General features: G+C 39.2%; 1 protein-coding gene and 1 long non-coding RNA gene across 5 annotated transcripts in view; one reads left to right on the top strand and one right to left on the bottom strand.

Annotated features, from left to right (window-relative positions):
• The window catches only part of LOC137180871 (poly(rC)-binding protein 4-like), a 182,207-nt gene extending 175,177 nt beyond the window's left edge, over positions 1-7,030 (bottom strand). For 2 of the 3 annotated variants that reach the window (XR_010928071.1, XM_067586143.1), the window contains exon 1: positions 6,563-7,027. The gene's annotated coding sequence lies outside the window, so the exon portion shown is untranslated. Of the gene's footprint in view, positions 1-6,562 lie in introns of all 3 variants that reach the window. The other variant, XM_067586144.1, reaches the window with a different exon arrangement.
• LOC137180873 (uncharacterized) lies at positions 4,503-15,908 on the top strand. Of its 2 annotated transcripts, none has more exons than XR_010928075.1 (3): positions 4,503-5,863; positions 5,977-6,111; positions 15,169-15,908. It is a non-coding gene; the product is annotated as an uncharacterized lncRNA (long non-coding RNA). The 2 variants fall into 2 exon arrangements; XR_010928074.1 differs by lacking the exon at positions 15,169-15,908 and adding an exon at positions 13,903-14,760.
• The last annotated feature ends 1,926 nt before the right edge of the window (positions 15,909-17,834 follow it).

Below are 17,834 nucleotides of genomic sequence, written 5' to 3'. Positions count from 1 at the left end.
AAAAAAACAATTAGTCAAGAAAATAATCTGCAGCCCTACAACAAATAATTGTTTAGATTTAGGTAAACATCCAGCAGAAACAGAACAACCCCACTGAGGCTTCTTTCTCAACATCTGTCCAAGTCCAATATTCACTCTCTTTTAGCTCTGTTTTTACTCTCCAGCGACTCCTGAGGGAAATATCTGGCTCTTTAGCTGCTAAATGCTCCACTATGTTCACCAGCTAGTCTACAGCTAACTGTGTCTGTTTGGCCGTTTGGTGCTGAGCAGGTAGTGTACAGCGGCTTTTTCTCTCTGAAAACGACGCTATGAGACGCTGAGAGTGAACCAGAACAGTAAAAGTTGCAGCCGGACAGATAAACAATGAGCTGAAACTCACTATAAAGCTCCGTAAAGCCGAGAGGAGCTGCAGAGTCTCTCTGTAGGTTCATCACTACGAGACACGATCAACACATTATACACTGACATTTGAACATTATCATATAAAACATACATTATAGCTGATTTTTACCAAGACTATGATCTTTCTCTAACTTTAAACAAGTGCTGTTAACACCAAAATACAACCATAAAAAGTTAATAATGCTGTAGCTGCTGTAGTGGAAGTTACAGACATTGTAGAACGACAAATAAAATGAAATGAAATTAAATGAACACGTCCTCTCACCAAAACTACATATATGAGGGTTTTCAGCTCCTTTTATAAGACAGATGGGGATCAGACCACACAGGACGACTGTACCTGCACTCCACAACAACCCATAGCAGCGTAATATGAATTTACTGAATTTTAGACCTATTTTAGACCCATACCGTTGTTTTTCTTGTGCAGACAGGCTGGAAAACGACACTATGAGAGCGCTGAGAGTGAACCAACACAGTAAAGTTGCAGCCGGACTGATAAACAACGAGCTGAAACTCTCTATAAAGCTCCGTAAAGCCGAAGGGGAGTTCTGCATAAATACTGATTGTAGCTGCTTTATCTGAGTTGGTATTTATTACAGAACAGTGCCCTTACACATAGTTTCCTTTGTGACAAATCCATGTCCCAGAGTCGTCCTCTCCAACACCCCCTCAAGTCTTTTGCCGATTTAATCAGTAAAATCAATGAAAGGGATCAGAGCTTTCATCTGGAGTCTCCTGGGCATCTTTTTTTTTTTTGTCATGGCAAACAGCAGGTGTCCCTGACATTTTACACACGTTTATATCCAGCAGATTTGAGTTTGCCAGGGTTCATTCCGACGTAGCGTATACAAAACAGGCCGAGTTAATTTGTTTAGCATCCAAGAAGTCACATTGTTAGCCTCGAGCTGCTAGTGCTGCCGCTGCTGCCGCCATGCATGTAAGGCTGTGATCAATATCTACTGTAAGTCTTTGATGATCACACTCCTACGTACATGAACACAGAAAGGTCTGCTATCTACAACCAGTTACACACACACACACACTGAGAGAGAAGTAAACACATCTAAATAAATCATCTATCTGCGATTAGCCACACACTTACATGATCCGGCATGCTTCATTTCCCAGCCGTAGAGCTGAGAGCTCACTATCATCTTTGAACTCCAAAGTGTTGATGAAAACAGCATAAATTAGCATTAATCCCAAAAAAAAAAAAAATGTGCATGTTTGTGCTGTATGTTTGTTTGTTGTGTGTCTGCCTTTGTGTGCGGCTGTATCCATACTGTGTAATCACTGGTAAATGTAAATGAAGCTCCGTGTGTGTGTTTCTGTGTATGTTCTGGCACTCTACTGTGTATGTGTGCAGTCACGTATGTCTCTAACAAGCCGTGGCTGCAACCCCTCGACTCTCTCCTTATCACAACAAGCACTGGTGCATTCCTCGATGCTAACAACAACAACAGGCCATAGGCACTGGACTTCTTTTCCTCTCGCTCTCTCGCTGTGCTGCTGTTTGTCTGCCCTATAAATAGGCCATTACTTTGAAATGTAAGTATGCCTCCTAAAATCCCCTCCCCTCTCACTCAGAGCTCTCAGACACACACACACACACACACACACGCACACATGCAGCCCACCAACCCAACAGCAGCAGAGCCCAGATTAAACTCTCCTTTTTAAAGCTCATCTCGGTGAGTACTGGGGGGGGGGGGGCAGCATCACCGGGCTGTTTGATGTAGCTAGTTTGATGTTACTGACTGAGTGCATCTGATGCATTTAGAGCATATCTGTGTTTTAATGTAAGTCTACAAAACAGCATAATAAAGAAAGCAGTATGCTGCACCTGTCTCCTCATCACACCTGAATATAACATCAAGGTGAGCAGCCTCAAAAACTTCTTCATGTTCTCCACATGGTGTCAGATTCCTGCACACACTGTGTTAAAAAATACAATTATTTTCATACTGGGTTATTTTTAGAGCTGCAAGAAAATTAATCGCCGACTGTTGTTTTAAATCATTTTGTAAGAAAGTTCTCTGCTTTCAGCTTCTCACATATTTTGTGGTTTCTTTCAGTGATCTGATTATTTTTTGGGTTGTGGATTATTTGTCGGAACAAAACCTGCTTGATTTGTCTGATTCAGACTGCTGAAGGTTCATTTATGCTTCGGCTGATATAATAAAGTTAGAAAACGATCTTTTCACAGCCTGTATGGACAGAAGACACTGTCTCCATATACGTATGCACCATGTGGGAATTGTTTCAATACATATTTTCTTGTGTCAGCAAGAAACTAACTGGTTTGTTGTGTTTAATGGATCCTGAAATGTTGAACAGTTTAGTTTTATGGTGAAACTAATTCATTAAAGCACACGCTCGACACTCAAACCTTTTCATAGCAGACGTTTTGACTCGTCAAAGCAGACAAAAGCACAGGTGTTAATAACAACCAGATATGTGGTTTGATCATGTGACTCCTGAACGACACATAGGAGCGTCTCTATCAGCAGTAATCAGCAGGATGACATCATCTGTCTGTGTTTTACAAAACTGTTACATCACTGTTAAACAATAATAATGTTTCATGATGTGACGGCGATGTGGTTCAGGTCTGGTTAGGTTTAAAGATGATGGTTTGGGTTAAAATGATCACTTTGTTAAGGTTAGAGAAACAGGTGCTGTGGGTTAAAGGTAGGCCACCTTCGTCGTCATGGCTACAATAATAAACCACAGGGTTATGGTTAGGGGACGAGCCGTTGGAAACAGGAAACAAACAGCGGTCTCCTGCCGCGAAGTCCAAAGTCCGGCTCATAATAACTACGACCACTAGATGGCGTCTGTCACTCAAACATAACTATATGTCGTTTTTAGCCGACTGACATTACGACCTGTTGTGTCGTTTTTCTTGGGAGGACGTTCTTGTAAATAATAACGAAGGCTGACTTCCTTTAATTGTCCCAGTAAGTCGTGTCAGTCAGTGAGGGAGCTGGAACCGGCTAATCTAAATAACAGAGTGCAGCCATCATTAATGTTATTAATTCCACCTGAGCTTCTGCTGATTCCACAAGTCAAATCTATTAATGTCACATTACTGCTGCGATACTGAAGACAGACGTCATGAACGACAGCGGTACGGCGTTGTATTGCTGCAACCGTGACAACAATTATTTGCTCAGTTTTATGTTAAAACAAGATATTTTTTTATTACTAGATACCAGATTATTGTTGTCATTATTATAACAAACCACTTTAACTAGTTATAGCAAGAAACTTTCCTGTTATTTCACAAGATTAAACTTTTCTCATTATAACATGATAAGTTTAAAGAGACGATATTGTAGCCTACATTGGATAGAAAAAGTAAAAATGGTTTATATGGTTTTATAACAACTTACTAAGCTATTATAATGAGAAAAGTTGGTTTATATGAGATACATTAATTTTGTGAAATAACAAGATAAAGTGATGTGATGTTATTAGTCTGGATCTGGTAATAACAGGAAATGTGTGTCATCAACATTTAACTGTCTTGTTATAACGTGAAAAGGATCTTGTTAAAGCAAGAAAATTTTCTGGTTATAACAAGAAACTGAGCAAATATTTTTCTGTCGAGGGTATGAAGAGAAGTCGGGCATCTAACGGGCCATCGGGCTCCCGCTTTACCCTCCTCCCACATTCTTTTAAAGCTGTGTATCTCTGCAAATGCCCCTATATTACAACACTTACGGTAAAAAGATGTTTCAGTCATTCGCGTCTGCTCTAAGACATACGGTAAAATAATTCCACAGGCAACACACGATGAGAAAAGGCGAGATGCTCCCAAACTTTATTGATGCTATTGCAGTCTATGAAAGACATTTTCACAACAGCATTGCATGTTGATAATTTGCAAAGGTGAAGCAGAAATGAAGTAATGTGTTTTTTTTCTGATTTTGTGTTAAATATGGATTTGGGGCTTGGCTGCTTACAACACAAAGACAACGTTAACATTCCTATTGCCTGCTCGCTGTTCTCGAATCCCACAAGCACCAGTTAGCTGCTTTGTGTTTGGAATTATATCGCCACCCTGTGGTAAAAGCAAGTTATAATTACTGCGCAAAAGCATACTGAGAGCATACTTGATCTACCACTACACACACACACACACACTCTTTTTGACCCCCCGCAGCTCTAAAATGAATCCGGCGCCCCCCTTGTACCCTATATGCTGCCGTCCAGCAGCGCCGCTGAGCAACAAGAGCTGATCTGACAACTTCCTGAGCTGTTTCTGGGGCATCTGTGAAGGCCTGATACCACAATGAAGTACAGTAGATTGCTAGAGCATCACTTGACATCCTTGACTAATCCAGTGAGGATAATGCAGCTACTGTAAAAGATGGATGTCCCCACCCGGAAACTGGGCTCATACTCTGTAAATCTCAAGGCACCGCTGTAACTACAAGGTCACTGCACCGCTGTCATATCAGACTGTAAAACTGCGTGTGAAGAGTTTCAATGTAAACCTTTTGTAAGACAAACAAAGGGACTGTTGTTGACATTAAAGAACAAGCTGTTAATGCTGTGTAAATTATAAAACTTCTGAGTGTACAATCATTTTACAGTATCAGTCACATAGTTCTTGCTGTTGGTATAATTACCTTATAATTACTCACTAATACCCCTATTGAAGAGATACGTATCTGTGATAGGATGTGTTTCATAGTTATTATATTAGAAGGTCATATCTCATGTCATACTATCCCTGAAGTATAGAGACTTTTGTCTAACAAACACAAAGATGTTTATTTGTCAGATTTTTCTTCAATCCCATATTGTTTAATATTGTATAGTTTTCTCTGTATAGTCTAAAAAGGCTCCGTCACTCTTTGCTCAAACTGCTCGTAACTCATGAACATGCAGCCTGAGATAAGGAGAAGAAGACTTTGCTTTATATATTTCAAGGCTCACGAGTAGAAAAGGTTGATTCCTGCTCCGGTGCTACCTCCTGTGGGGACAGAAATTTGCATAGTATCCCACTAAAATATATCACAGGATTACTCTGCCCCCCTTTTTTCTTTTTTTTGCATAGGATTACCTTCAGCTGAGTATTATAGCCCCTCCAGTGAGAACACGAGGAGATCAGACCTTACCAATTACTGAGCTACAGTCTCCTATAAAAACACTAACACCCCCCCCCCCATACACACACACACACACACACACACACACACACACACACACACACAGTTGGTAGTTTGAGTGTCTCCAAACTAGGCTGCTGATGTAAGGACTGAACATCTGTGAGCCTTTGGGAAAGAAGAAGCCATATGCCACCCAAATTTTGGGAGGTGGAGGAGGTGGAGGGGACTTGTGGACTGGGGGGGGGTTAATGGTGTGTCTTCTATTAAGAGGACTGCTTATCAAAGTAAAGTCCAGAGGTCCCTCCTCAGGAGGAGTTCCAGTCACCAGCGAGAGAGAAGTATAATTCAATTTTCTATCATAATCATAAATGATATAAATATCTCAGAGTGTAGCTCGTGTTAAAAGGATGACTGTTTTCCTTCAGATGTTTCATTTCCGTCTCTCTTCCAGCCATGCAGAGCGCACAATTTCAGCACTGACTCGAGTAAATACGGGGGGTCCCTGGGACAAAATTGAAGGTTTAAACGTCTGAAGGGGAAACGTGCACTCCCGCGGTGCGCTATAAGAGCACACAGCTCCCCCCAGGTCTGACTGACACACACACACACACACACACACACACACACACACACACAGCGCTGCCACATCGTTTTAAACCGCAGGACTCAACGTTAATCATCACTCTGCACCGCACACATCTCGTCTTGGGAGTATTTAATTACATTAAAATAGCTCATTATGATCAGTAAAAAAACCAGCATGTAATAAACACATATTAAAACCAGACGCCCGCATACAGCTGCAGTTCTCTGGAAGTTAAACTCAGTGGCACCGCTTAACCACACTGACATTAACACAACAGCTCCTATAATAACACACTTTACAACACAAAGTCTATTCTCTCCGTACAACTCCTGCGCTTTATTATTATTATTATTATTTGACGTGCACATGGTTTTCAGCCGTGCAGATGTTTCTTTACAAAATATAAAACGATCAGAAGCGATATTGGATCGAGAGGAAGAGATTCTCTTACCGTGAAGACGAAGAATCAACGACGGAGAGTGAATAAAGAAAAATTATAAATCCTTAGTTGGTGCCCGCATTGTCGGACGGAGAGCAGGAGGATGAGAGGGAGCAGGCTGCTGCTGTGAGGGAATAATCCGACTGTCAGTGACAATAAACCGGAGAGGAGAGGAGGGAGGGGGGGGGGTGCTACCCCATCCAATTAGAAACAGTGGGATTGATTGTTACAGGAAATAAGGCAGTTAGTGTTGAAAGCAGCTACAGACTGTCAGGATGTGAAAATGTTTTTTTGTATTTTTTTTTCTCAGGAAGAAGATGATTTTAAATGTCAGGAATGATCGAGTAATAAATAAAAACCTGCACATGCATGTGTGTTCCCGGTGATTAAAGCTTGTGAAGTGATAGTGGCGGTTCTTCTTATTTAAGATAACCACATATGCAGCATGCTGTGCAGATTTTCTCTTACTATTGCCAAGTCCGCCGTGTTATATGCAGAGCTGAGATTAGTGGAGCCTATTTCCATATTCAAAGCTGAAGCTGCCAGTTTTCACCTCCTCTCTCTCTCTCTCTCCACTTGCTGCCATCTAGAGTGGGCAAGAGGTAATTAAAGATGGAGCTACTTTACTGAACGTGGCTCTGAACCAAGACAGGGTTAAATGATATGATAATATTATTTATTTATGGTTTACAGACATAAAAAAAGGATAACATGTTAAAGTGGAAACACTTATTTCCAACATGGCGTGAAGCTGCAATCATTTCCATTCGACTAATCGATTAATTGATTAGTTAATTGGTCTTTAAAATATCAGAAAAGCCCGAGATGAAACCTAAAATGTTTGATTTTGTCCAAACCAACAGTCAACAACCCAAAGATATTCAGTTTATTATCATAAAGGACTAAAGAAACCAGAAAATATTCACATTTAAGAAGCTGGAATCAGATAATTTTAACATTTTTCTTAAAAAATGAATCAAAACAATTAATTATCAACATATTTTTATTTCATTTTATACAGTTTAAAGTTACAGGAACAGTGCATATAAATAGACATTTCTGTAAATGTGCCAGTTTAGCCATCTTTGCTAATTTTCAACTGCAGTCCCTGAGCAGGTGTAACGACGGCTGCAAAAGACTATAAAATATATTAAAACAGGAGTATGGTACATATAGCAGAGCACACTTCATAACAACACATAAAATGCTTTAAACAAGGACAACAATATATAAAACAATACATCAAAGCACACACAGGTTATTTGAATGAGTCACAGAGTATCGTCACAACTTGATTGTCTTTCAACCATAATTTTAAATTCATTAAGTGTCACAGTCTCTGATACATGTTGGCAGATTATTCCCTGCAGAATCTTATAGAGAAGACAAACATCTGTAAATTTGATAAGATTGTCCCAGCTCAGTAAATTATGATTTCTTAGACGGTAACAATGGTGACGGGTGTTTGGCTTCCTGTTAAGCACCTTAAGAGGCTGGTGGTATTCTGACTGTACAGGTTTGAGTGTTGTACGGAAAGGTTGTGCCCAGCTAGTCGAACAGTATGACAAATATGACACGATCATGGCGTTGAAATACAGTGTTGCTGCTTTTGAGCTTTACTACATTTGTTACCATCTTAATTTGTTTTTAAATGTAAAGGTTAGAATCAATTGTTACACCAAAATATTTGAAATCAGATGCCACTGTCAGCTTTTCTCCTGCAACATAAACATTAGGTGTGAGATTATCTGTTGACCTCTTACTGAAGAACATACAAACTGTTTTCTTTATGTTTAAGTGAAGACAGGAGTTATTAAGCCACCGTGTGACGTCGGCCATCACTGCTCTGAGCTTACATGCAGCTTGCTGTTTGGTCATCACATGTACATAAATGACAGTATCATCTGCGTATATTTGAATCTTATAGACTCATTGTATACAGCAGGAAGATCATTTATGTAAAGGCTAAACAACAGAGGCCCTAGAATTGATCCCTGAGGTACTCCGATATCACAACTAAGGGCTGAGGACAGATCACAATTTATCTTGACCCTCTGTGCTCTGCCTTTCAGATAGGATTGCATCCATTTAATAACATTAGGGGACAAGTCGAACACTGAGAGCTTTGCAAGTAGAACACCATGATCCACAGCACCAAAGGCTTCTTTAGATATAAGAATATGGCCCCAACAACTACCCTCTTATCTATTTTAGAGTTCATATTCTCCAGGAGAGAGCAGTTAGCAGTTTCTGTCGAATGGTTAAATCTCAAACCAAACTGCACGGGATGCAATCAGAAAGGGCTTTTATTAAGGTGGTTAGTAAGTTGTTCTGCTACAGATCTTTCAATTAATTTTAACATGACAGGTACTCTGCTAATCGGTCTGTAATTGCATACCTCTGAAGGACCAGAGGGGACCCGTTTAGTTAATAGGTGTTATTATAGCTGTCTTCCAGGCTCTTGGAAAGACTCCTTCATTATTGATATATTGATGGCATTTATTATTAGACCAGACAAACACTCATTAAACATTTTCAGGAACATTGTGTCCAGTCCATCTTTGGCGTCTGAGTTCTTCAGGGAGTTTATAATCAGTCTTGCTTTTGTTTCAGAAATTTCCCCAATCTCAAACACAGGCTGACTGTAATTTACAGGCATTATAATTGGTGGATTGGTGAAGGGCTACTATACTGAATCCACAAAATATGAATTAAAAGTTGTTGCTATTTGAGCTTCATCCTGTGTAATATCTATGTAATATTTCAAGGTGCTTTTTATTTCCAGTATGATGTTTCCCTTTCAACCTCTTTAAGTTCACCCAAATCAATTTGGCATCTCCCTTTGCTTGGTCAATGACATTAATCAAAAAATTAGCTTTTGCTTTCCTAATATCTCATGTTACCTTATTTCATAGTCCCACAAACTTTAATCTATCAGTAACTAGTTTTGCTTTCAGTGCCGCATCACATTCTCTCATCAATTTATGTCTGTAACCACTTAACCATGGAAGAGTTGGGGTTTTTTTTGTCTGCAGTCAGTTTTAGTTTTCCTTAAAATTATTCATTATACATTGGATTGTGGACAAAAAGACCTGGCAGTCAACATCAGAATAAGACAGAATATTATTCTATTTAATCTCTTTAATTGCATTTTCAATTTTTTTTGTTGTTTGACTCGGCTTCCTTACATCAGAAGGACTAAGGACACTTTTCTAACTACAAGGTTTAAGTTATGATCAGAAAGCCAGTGATCATATTGAATGTTTTGGTACTTCTATCTGGTTTATAACTGAATATAAAGTCTATCAGTCTTTTTTTGTTGTTCTTTGCTGAAGGGGGGGTTTATACAAACCGACAAGGGTGAAAGACATTTGTGGAGATAATGTAATATTAAGGCCAATACATTCAAGTCTATTATCACATCACCACTGCATTTGTATCTGACATTAAACATCATCTCCCTTCCTTTTCCTTCAGGTCTGTCCCTCCTGTAAATACTGTAGCCTGTAGGAGAGTTTTTTTTGTAGCCAGGTCTCTGATTGACACAGCTAATCTGAATTCGAGTCTGCAATAAGATGTTGAATTTCTTCACTTTTCCCTGTGACACTGCAAATGTTTATGTGCCCTCCAAGTAATCCCTTGGGGTCTGCTTGGCAGATCCTGCAGCATTCATGCCTGACTGACAGTTTGGAAGAAGTTCAACCTCTTGTGCTTAATGACTGCAGGATTTAAGAGTTTATACTTCCTTTTGATAAGCTGATGTGTCGTCGCGTTATTTTTGATTGACTGCTGCCGGTAGTTGCCTAGTAACGCTATTTACAGAATCCGGTTCAATATCGGAAGACACTGAAATCAAAGAGGATACTTTTGTGTGGTTCATGTTAATTTCCTGACAAGAACAGGAAGATGCAGACATCGGGCCCTGGCGTTCACCCAAATTGCCGTTTGTTTATTAAGCCCAGGATTGAGCTGGACATCCCAGAACAGCCTGGTCGCCAGAATAAAATGTTGGCATTGTACGTTTCTGCAAACCACAGAAACGTTGAATATCTACGTTCCAACACATGAAATACGTGAAGTACATATTAACATTTCAACAATACGTATCATCTCGACATTTCTAAAGTGACGTAGTTTACATGTGATCTATATGAGTTGATCTTTCCTATGTAGGAAGAGGAGGGGCAGGTGGATGGTTAGTAAGTTTCTTGGCAGCAAGTTGGAAATCAGCAGAGAACACGGTTCGAGACCACCTCGAAACCGAAACCAATGTCCACTTCCTGTTTCAACCGACAAAAGCGGGTGTTTTTAGTGAGACGTCAGGACGTTTGCAGCCGTTTTTCTGGCGAGAAAGCCGTCTTTTTTTTAGTGAGACATTGGCCATTTTTATTTTATGTTTTATTTTTATTCTAACCCAAACCATGATCTTTCCCTAACCCTAACCAAGTGTTCTTTGTGCCTAAACCTAAACAGACCTTAACCACAGTGTTGTCACACCATAAAACATCATTATTCAACAGGTAGAAATGTTAATATGCTACGTTTGTAGAAATGTTGATATGATACGTAATTCACGTGTTGAAACGTAGATATTCAACGTTTCTGTGGTTTGCAGAAACGTTCAACGCCGATGTTTTCTTCTGGCGACTGGGTTGCCCAGAAAGTAGGAGAGTTTTTGAAAGAGAGTTTTTGTCAACAGGTAGCTGAGCAGTTCCCGAAATGCGTAGTATCCGTTGTTTCAATGTTCTTTACGTTGAGGTACAAAGTACGCTTGACCATTGTTCTAAACATCGTGATACGCTCCGTTACTGTCTGCTCGGATGCATTTTGTAGGGAAGTTGGATTTTCCCAACGCCGGCATTGTTGACGTCTCAGCATGATCGCACTGACATCATAGCTGGTGATTACAGCTGGTGAAATGTCAGAAATAAAGCGCTGAGTTACGCATCCACTCATTACGAGATTTTCTTCAGAGAGTAGATCGATTAATCGACTAATCGTTGCAGCTCTAGTCCCAAGACTTTGAAAGACAAAACATAAAATCTCTCCCTATAATAAAATCACAACAAACTAAATAAAAAATAGTAATAGTCACATCAAAACACCCAAGAACAACAAGAACAAATTGATGGCAAAAGTTAAAATGTGATTGAAAAATTCATTACAAATCTGTGACCCTGGTCCATATATAAATCATAATCTGACCTCTATTAAGTCCCTTTTGTTTGTCTTCTGGCATTTTACATTAACACGCACTGGTCCTGGTATTATAGTTATTCTGAACAGGTACCACTGTTATCTGTCAACACAAGTATTTAGGAGCACTGATAATATTTTGTACATGTGATACAGCTTCCGTTCTGTTCTTAAAACTCACTCACTTACATACATCAGATTCCAGTCTCATCCTGATGATGAAGACTTGTTTACTCAAACACCGTTTCCGACCGTGTCAGAGCTGGATCGTATCGTATCTGAGTTGTTTATGAGCTGTCGGGTAAATTGAGGTTGTGAATATAAAACCTCAGTGAGTCTCAGGAAGGTTAGATTACAAAAAATAATTCATAAATCAATTTATTTTGCTTCATCTTGAATGAATCATAAATGGATTGTATACACAAACAGCTGTTAATGGAAACACTTTAAGTCTCCCTGTAACTTCTTAAAGTTAAAAATATGCAAATAATTACAATTTTAGTCTTGAAAAAAACCTTTATTATGAAACTAAATTGTGAAACTTAAAATCAACTTGACTTGGCACTGATTGAAGAAAAGAAAAACTCAATTAAAACCTCTAATATAAAAGAAAATAGAGAGTTTAATTTAATTCAAACGCCAATAAGGAAGTTAAGTTTTTAATATAAAGTTTTCATGTAAATAAATCTTTCACAGCTTTAACGAATCATGTCTCAGAAGAGCACCTGGAGGAGGTCAGAGGTCCACCACCCTACTTAGTCAAATAATGCAAACAAACAATAAACAATACAAACAATAACACCTTCACAATAAAGTCCAACTATCAAAGGAAGGAAACACAAGAAAAATACAGTTTTCCTGCATGAGCTGCGGCTGAGAGACACAAGAACAATCAATCCCTGAACATCTGTCTGCATTGTGAAGATAGAAATTGTCTCCTACATCAGCAGAAGCTCTTCAGATAAAGAACATCTAGTTTGCGTCTCGCTCGACTGACTCTTAAACACAACACTTATCATCAAAGAGGCTCCAGTTACAACACGATTTAAACAGTATGATGTTCAACAGCTTCAACATCTGGCAGTGACTCCCTCCACCTTTCCTCTCTCTCTCTCCTCTCTCTCCTCTCTCGCCTTCTCTGACAGCGTTTGTCATTCAGCTGATGCTCTCAGAGAAGAGGAGAGAGAGCAGGGAGCAGGTGCAGCGCGAGCTTGTTATTAACATCAAGGATGCTTTGATAGAAAACCTGACTGAGACGTGCTTTGCAACCGTCAGCAGCCAATCATACGTGGCCGCCCGCTGAGCTCTCCCTTCTGAGGTGAAACAGTGAGAAAATATTCCGCCGTTCTTCCTTCACAACAGCCGATCTCATCCAGCCACCGCATCACGCTGACTTATTGCTTAACCATCTCTTGACAGCAGCCATGTTGGAAATCAGACCGCCGGCCCACATCTCTGACCTGTAACCCAACAGATCGCCCAGCAGCCGGATTGTTGATCGTTCTGGAAATTAATCGAGAGTCGTGACCTCAAATTCATCCAAATATTTGGTTTAAAATTCAGTTTAATCAGTTTACACATGAATCAATCTACAAAACTAAATTATTTAAGTTTGTAAAACCTGTTACAATCATTTTATTGAAACATATTGACATTTTTCTGCTGCAGGATATAAATCTTTAACACCACACAACAAAACAATATCACAATATGCTTGTTTAGAATAACAATTACACAAATAATCACAAATCAGCTTTATAATTATATAAAATATCCTTTGTTGAGCAGAATTTATCTAATCTATTTTTAAAAGAGTTAACTGAAGGAGCCAACAATACATCCTCTGGATGTTCAGTCCAAGTTTTAACACTTCAGTGGGAATAATTTCAGCTGTGACATCATATATTCTGTAAACAAGCTTATGTCTCCTGTTTACTACAGTTGGTAATTGTAATTTAACCTCTTCTTATATGACATCTCTGTTACACCTGGAATTAGTTTAGTAGCTCAATGTTTTCTATATATTGTAATTTATAAGGACACCAGACTGAACATGCAATCATTAAAGCCTTTTACTTCTAAACATCAGTTATTATACACAGAAAGTTGAAATCAATCAAGCTGCTCACAACTGTTCAACTGTTGTTCTTCCACAGACGACTCAAGAAATTAAAAAGTGAAACACAGAATCCTCAAACATGAATCGTCCAGTCTCCAATCAACTGCTTCGATCATGCAGGTAAAAGTGTATCTAATCAAACAAGAGAGCCGGTGTGCTCAACTCAGAAGTATTCAGAATATAAAGGGTGTCGACCCAAAAGGTATAAAAACAGCAAATTAAGTCATCAGCGCTCGCAAATAAGTATGTGACACTTTTAATAATGCACAGCAGCAGCAGGAGGAAACAGACGTGTTTCAGCCCGAGGCTTTCCTCCGCGTTTCTGACACATATGTGGGTGTGACCCTTATTAAACAGCAGCCGGGGACCCGCCGCTGAATAATAACCAGCTGATGCAAATCATCAAAACAACATCAAAAGACAAATATAGTAGTGAGAAAAATGAAGCCATAGTAAGAAATATATCACATTCTGTTACTGCAACAACCAGATAAGTGACCAGTTGATTTACACACTAACAATAAGAAAACGCATGAACCTCCATATAGAAAATACAAATACATACGCACCAATAATACCCATCAGTATTTATAAAAAACAAGACAAAAACAATTCATCATTTTAAAGCTATAATATGTAATTATTCCACATTAAAATGTCTAAAAACAACTAGACCTATGTTATATATGTTGTTGAGTTGTGTACTTACATTATCCCAAATGTTTCCAACAGTGTTCAAACTCAGAGAAATCTGTAATTTAATCAAAGTAACGGACCGTTTCATTTGGTCGCCTGTCGATGGCGTCATACCTCCTCTACCAAAGAGTAAACACGCACAAGATGCATACGGCGGCGCTGTGTTTGTCCGCTACAATGGCGTCTACCAAAGAGTAACTTACACACATACAAGATAATACATCGGCGTTGTGGTTGTTCCACACAAACTGTTATAAATGGACTTTTATTCAGTTTTAAGCCACATTTTCATGATAAATTTAGGTGGTTTTTAAATATATCTTTTAGCCGGAAGAAGGATTTTAGTCATTGGACGTCTGGATCTTAAGTTATCAGAGAAATAAACTGGGCAAACGTTAGCAGCAGCTCGGCTAACAGCCCCTCCAGGAAGTCCGATGGTCGCCGAACATCGTCAGAGAAATATTGATTTTTTTAGGTGAAACAGCTTTAATTAGTATTTTTAACGATTTTAATCTGCGTGTATGTTTGTCTTTTGTTATTGTTTTGATTGAGAGACCCCTAGTGGCTGAAATTATCATATCATCATATTATTTTCTCCCCTCAACAGCCTCAACAGCCCTGAACTGAACCTACAAACTCCACATCCAGCAGAATTAAAGCGTCTGGCTACAGGAGACCTCTCATCCTTATTTCTGATGTTATTCTTATGTGTCGGGCTGAAACACGTTGGTTTCCTTCTACTGTGCGTTATTAAAAGTACTTATTCGCCAGTGCTGACAACTTCATTTGCTATAAAAGTATATCTGACCCATCCCACCGTGCTCATTATCTGTTTCAACCGCCGTCCTCTGGGAGGCACTACAGCTCTCTATCCACCAAAACAACCATTTCTGCATCTTGCACCGTGCTGCATGCGGCTCTCGCTTGTCTAGAGATGCTGTGACTGTTAGTTATTGTGTAATATGTTATGTCATATGTTGTGCTTTCTATGCTGTACTGAGAACAAAATCTCTTGACTCTGACGTGACCATTAAAGTGAAATGAATCATCAAACTTACTCAAGTTTTCAACTGCCAAGGTGTTTGATTTTTTTTTTTTTTTTTACAGATGTGTGAGCTGTTTATCAAGCAGAAACACAGTTTGCTGATTAAAATGCAACTTTAATGACCGACTGGATCCACTTCTTTGATGTATTTAAGATTAATAACTCTGTCAAAGCAACATATCACAAACATCTTCTGTTTTCTGCTCACGTCCTCCGTGTTTCTGACTCTTAGAAACAAAACAGCAGACAGGATGACAGTATATTCATAAGGCTTAGACAGAGACACGTTTTTATTAATGGAAGTGGACCAACAGATGATATTAGAGGGGCGGGGGCCCGAATTCAGGCAATTTTTGCAAATAATTAAATACAAATATATCTGGAATGACCACTTTTGCAACACTGTTAAAGGGATATTAAAAAGCATGTATTTTAAACAAACCCATGACTGAGGTTGGTTCAAACGCTGCTACATGACAGTTAATTAATGATACATGCAAAGTGTCTTTCAGTAAATCGTCCTCACATGTTAACCAGCCCAACTCTTACCTACTGCAGCTCTCTGACTGACAGAGATGCTCTTCCTCTGGCTGCACGGCCGTCTCTCTCGCCTCCGTACTCGTCTCTCTTACCAACCTCTCCATAGAAGGCAGAACTGCTTCAGTAATAACAGGCAATAAGGAGATGCTGATATTGTGTGTCTGAGATACTGTTACTCTGTTCCAACAAATTGGTTTAATATATAATTCACATGTATTATAATACTGAGGCTTGAAAGACATCATGCATTTAAGCCACAATTCTAAGACATATAAGCTTTGGAAAACATTCAACATTCATGTAAATGTAGCTGCATTTACTGTCCTTATACACATACACATATTCACCTGTTGAGCAAACATAACACAGAAAATACGAAGAAAGGAAATATGTATGTTTACTGTACATATAATATTACATTAGGCAGTATTTTAATAACACAAACACAATGACAACATCACTGCTGACCATAGTTAATGCAGATCAATTCGACGCTGGAAACTCAGATTAACTGAGCTGACATTGAACACACCTCACAAACAGAATGTCAGATATTTTAGTATATCCAAAACCATAGTATGAAACAAACTGTGCGTGAATTGCATGCTATTTCCAGGGAAATATTACTGTATGCAAGCACCGGACACTACGCTGGCATAAATATCCCACAATGCAATGCAGTAGTGACGACGACAACAATAACGTAACAGGCAATGGCGGACAGCAACCAAGGCAGCTCTGGCATAATGTTAGTAACGCTTAAATTCAAGTAAGGTTTCATTTTGCGAGGTATAATATATTTTTTAAATTAGTTCAGACTTTATGGTCGGCATGGGTTACCATGGTTATGCGTCTCCAACTGGCAAGGAGGCTCTCAGGAAGTGACGTGATAATTACAGCTCAGTGCACCTATAAAGACACATACTACTGCTTATTCACACAACAGTATGTTGAACGATAGTAAACATATTGAGTGTGTAGCGCATAGTGTGTGATTTCAGATGCAGCGATAGACGTAGCCACTGTGACGCCACCCACTGATTTGTGGATTTGCGTTTTGAACATGGACTTATGCTTTTGAAGCCTCAAGTTTGGCATTTTGACCATCGCCATCTTTGATTTTTGGAGCCAGAAGTGACCATATTTGGACGAGAGGGCCTGAGAGGGCTGAGCCTAACACTAGCTGCTAGCTTGGTTAGCGCAGTGCATTTGCAGTCTATGCTGTGATAATGCTAATGCTAATTTTCGCTAACGTAAAACCATTCAAACAAAATGTACTCAACGAAAAAACTGAACAGCCAACTCATCAGAGGGTCTTTTAGTACAACCAGACGCTGAACAAGACATTTTAGGCGACCAAAATGTTACAATTAACTCTCATGAACTGAAAACTCAATGAAATAGCGACGGCTACACCTACACTCTGAATCTGGGGTCACGCTGGACATTACCTAATCGACGCTGTTGCTGTGGTAGCGACTTGTCATTCACAACGTAGCCATGCCCTGAAGCATACGCTGCTTTATCATCAAACTTAAATTTACAAAATGAACTTCATGCTGTATTGAAGAAGACTTGAAACTAGCGATTGAGACCATAAACTCATTAGGAAACAGTTTACTGAGGTAATAAATCAAGTGAGCAGTCGGGTCATTTTCTCAAAGACTTCTATACAATCAGACTTCTTT

This window comes from Thunnus thynnus, chromosome 4, assembly GCF_963924715.1.
Source record: "Thunnus thynnus chromosome 4, fThuThy2.1, whole genome shotgun sequence".
Taxonomy (NCBI): Eukaryota; Metazoa; Chordata; class Actinopteri; order Scombriformes; family Scombridae; genus Thunnus; species Thunnus thynnus.
Note: the sequence above shows the minus strand (reverse complement) of the source record. Positions and strands in the feature narration are given on the sequence as shown.